Below are 4,176 nucleotides of genomic sequence, written 5' to 3'. Positions count from 1 at the left end.
TCTGGCTTCTGCATTCGTTGTTCTTATATTTTGCTGTGTTCTCTGTAGACGGTTAACCATGATTTTCATGCAAGAATTTTATCCTCACAAGGTTCGAATTTATTTGGGAATCATTGCCCTCTCATTATTAGAGAAGAGCTTCGGAGTGCCTTTGGACAATGTGAAAATAATGTCGAGGCTGTTGAAAGGATGGATGAGTGTAGTGGCTAATCATCGGTTTCATTACAATATATATAGATATCTATAATATAATTCTGAGTCTATAAAGAATTGTCAGAACTTTGTTTAGTTGTGTTAAGTAGTTGGAAAATTGGTAAAGTATGTTGTCAACAGATCTATTTTGGTATCTAATATGAACTCATTTCTGGAGTTGTGATGTTTATGAAACTTATACTTCTCTTTAGTATAGTTAAATTTCTATGTGTGAGTATGTTTTTCTATGTTTTTTAATAAAGCATGGTTATTATATGTAGGTGTGTGGTTTGTTTGGTATATTTTTTTTCTTACAACTTATTAAAATATATCGAATAATTTAAATAATGAAACCCAAGATCATTAAAAAATGTTATTTTTTTCAGCTGTATTATAATTTTATATTTAAATATCTCATGTAAAAAGATATTTTTAGGTCAAATAAGTTAAAAGTACTCTTTTATTTATTCATCATGTGAAAAATATCTTTTTAAAAAAAATCCAAAAATATAAATTGTAACTTGTCAGAAAAGATATTTTCTATTTTTTAGCACTTCTACTTTTATTATTAGAAATTTACTAAATACACTAAGAAATAAAAAATTTATTTTTTTAATAAATTTTTTTATCCATTTAATCATACCTAAACAAATACTTAGTTGCTTTTATTAGTTTATTGATTGATGTATTTAACATTATTAATTTTCTATCTTAATACTTTAAGAGTCTAGAGATAGACATCTTTTGGTGAAGAAAAATTAAAAATTTCTTGCTTACTGGATCCAGTAGATCAATAGATGTGGACCGCATGATAGTGTTGGAACGTTTCTTATTGGGAACAGGCATGTTCCATTGAGAACGCATTATCTCTTTCTCACTACTTTCTTTTTTGTGAAGCCGATTCTGATTCTGACTCCTCTCACTCAGACATCTCTTCTCACTCTCTCTGGAATTTCGGCGAAGATACAGTCCTATCGAAAGAGGAAGAAGTCTTCGGTGATGCCGGCGGAGCAGAAGGAGAAGCATAAGTAGCATTTGAAGAAGATGAAGAAGTTGTCGTCGTCTAGCAACAGGCACCGCGGTGATGGAGGTGACGTTAGGGCATCGGACATACTGGTGAAGCACCAATGTTCGAGACGCAAGGCGTCGTGGAAGGATCTAGAACGCCAGGTCATCAAAAAGACCACCAGAAACAGCGCTGCTTTTTAGGTAAAGGGCTTCTGTGACGACATCGTTTCTGGCAAAGCCAAGTTTGAGGACATCACCTTTCGCTTCTCCGATTGTAGTTCTGCCAAGCACGCTGGTGATCTTGGTCAGTCCCTCTCTTCGTATAATTTCAAATTTAACCAGAAAAATATCTATTTACTTAGTACAGGAAGTTAAAACCGTTGTTAACATTTCCTATTATGTTTAGATCTTGCTTGAGCAATTAGGTATCATTATCCATTGTCGTTGTTCAATCTGCAATTTGTTATTTGTTATCAACTTCTCAAGATAATAAGGAAGTATGATTGAGTTTACGAAGTGATAAATTTGATACTTAAAGGGGTATTTTCATTTACAGTGGCTTTTACTTTGTTTTTCAGCTCTGTTGGAGTTTCAGCTGAACTCTTCTACATGATTGATAAAACTTTGTAGCTTTTATTTTTTTTAGGCTGGGTCAATCTTCATAAATTTGGTAGTTAAATGTGTGTTTTCATTTACATTGGTATCTTATCGATTCAGATTTGAGTTGGAACTATTTTAAAATCCAAAGGGCACTGTGTTTGAATTTGGATCGCTTGAGTTGTTCGTTTGTTACCTTTTGCATTGATGCTTCTTTTTTTTTCTAATTGTTAGTTAATTATGTGTTTTCAGAACCAATTTTACGCTTATTAGTTTGTATGAATTCATTATTAACATTAATTAAAGCTATGTTAGTAAAATATTCTAAGTTCTTATTATGATTTGATACATGATAAATAGGTCACTCCCAATTTGGATTGCAGAATAGTTCATGTACTGCTAGAGGATGGGAATGATCTTGATACTAGCTGTGCCTTCTTTTTAACTTTGAATACTTTCTTGTTTGCCTTTTTCTAGTGCTACATTTTGGTCTTCATCCCTTGAATTTTCAGTATAGTATTCAATTGGCCTTTATCTCCATTCCAAAATGCCCTGAATACTTACAATGTTAAGGAAATTAGAAACTGCTTTGAGAATAAATTTTGGACATATTTGCTTTTCAATATAGTATTTTCCTTCTCATTGTCTACAAACTATTCGTTGCTCTCACTTTCGACTTATGTCAATGATAGACTCATATGGATCTATTCTGCGGTGCAAGTGTTTTCAGTGTTTGAAGCCTATTGAAAAACATTCACTTATTGGTGCCAATGGGGAAATACGTGATTTTCAGGAGATTCTACGCTACTTTGATGAACTTATATGAGCATTTTTCCCCCAAAGGAGTCGCTATGGTATTTTTGTTGTGCTTACTGTGATATTGAATATACAAGGCTTGATTTAATCTCCAATCATGAAACTTCTTTTCTTCCTTTCCTGATTGTCACTTTTAGGTCAATTTCAATTATGTAATTTGTCAATTTTCTATTTCTTTTTTTCTTTCTCTTCTTTTAACTCTTGTTGTACGATCTTTTTTCAAAACTTTCTTTTATTCTGTTTTGATAATATGTACAAGTGTGATCTCATAAATTTTAAACTGTTGTTGCATGATTGTTGTGCCTCTGTACGGTTAGGAGGTGCCTTACAAACTTTCCTTAGGCATCAATGGAACAATGGCTGACCTAGCTGCTCTTGCTTCTTCCCCTTGAGCTATAGAATCACGTTGCCACTTTAAGTGCAAGTAAGTTGAATTTGATCATTCTTTTTAATTAGAAAGAGAATTATAAATCAAGCTTCAAATATAAGAACTTATTCTCAGTTTCAGTTCATTCTTTTCATGACTACTGCATACATAATGGTTTTGTCAGTGAGTAAGTCTTTGTATTAGGTAGGTGTTTGATATTCACAGACCAGAGGGGACAGGATAACGTGTTGGATGGGTTAAGCTTTTGTTATTTTCTGTTGTTAGCGTTTGTAAAAGTTGCTTCCTGACTCACCACCTCTGAAACCTTTCTGTTGGGGCATTTTTATTTTAGTTTTCAGAGTCTCTAATGATGTTGCGTACTGTCTACACAATGTTGTGCATTATTATGATTTCTAATTTGAAATAGTCCCGTTTGAATGTAGATAATGTTGGTTGCTTTTCGAGGAAGATCTTCAGGCATCTTAATTAACATCGAACTCCGACCCTGTGAAAATTACGCCTTTGCTGGATCCATTTCCTCTTAGTGTGATTTTGCAATTTGTAAGTGTTCATTCGGTTCGCAGTGTGATATATTTTGAAGTGTGTTTCTTATTGTTTTTTTCTGCGATCATTTGCACATTGGATTATATAAAAATTACTTTTCATAGGTATTGAAGTGTCATCCTGCTTTTACTTATGTGGTGGAGAAAGATTCCTAGAATTGTACCTTTACTTTCATACTCTGGTTAGAAGTTGATGACATGGTACTAACATAGACCTCTCTGTAATTCAGGTACCACCTGTCATAGTGTTCTGTTCTGCCTCTTCAGGACTCGCATGTAATTTAGTTAGTGGTTGTTTAGCATGATTTATATATTCTTACAGAGTCGTTTGGTATCGGTTCAAGGTTGAGGCACGTTTGATTTTTTAAAGAAAGTTTCACATGAACAGAAGAATATCTGTTCAAAAGTGAAGAAAGATCTGATTGTTGGTGATTTCAGTAATAATTTTTAACTAAAATACTTTTCATTGTGATCTATAGATTTCATTTGAATCATTAAGAAGTAAGTATTAATTTTTTCAAACTATAATTATGGTGAATATTAGTTGGTTCTAATTTTCTTTGAGTTGATTAAAATTTTATAAAAATCTGTTAATCTTATTCCATTCAAGATTATATCAAAACAATATCTAAT

General features: G+C 32.6%; 1 long non-coding RNA gene across 2 annotated transcripts; it reads left to right on the top strand.

Moving 5' to 3' along the window:
• The first annotated feature begins 1,008 nt into the window (after positions 1–1,008).
• Positions 1,009–3,921, top strand: LOC127741194 (uncharacterized). 2 transcript variants are annotated; one of them, XR_008002202.1, is made up of 4 exons: positions 1,009–2,651; positions 2,931–3,037; positions 3,424–3,541; positions 3,774–3,921. It is a non-coding gene; the product is annotated as an uncharacterized LOC127741194 (long non-coding RNA). The 2 variants fall into 2 exon arrangements; XR_008002201.1 differs by having other exon boundaries at positions 3,424–3,892.
• The last annotated feature ends 255 nt before the right edge of the window (positions 3,922–4,176 follow it).

Source organism: Arachis duranensis, chromosome 8 (assembly GCF_000817695.3).
Source record: "Arachis duranensis cultivar V14167 chromosome 8, aradu.V14167.gnm2.J7QH, whole genome shotgun sequence".
In the NCBI taxonomy this organism is placed as follows: Eukaryota; Viridiplantae; Streptophyta; class Magnoliopsida; order Fabales; family Fabaceae; genus Arachis; species Arachis duranensis.
This window is presented reverse-complemented; position numbering and strand designations above follow the sequence as displayed.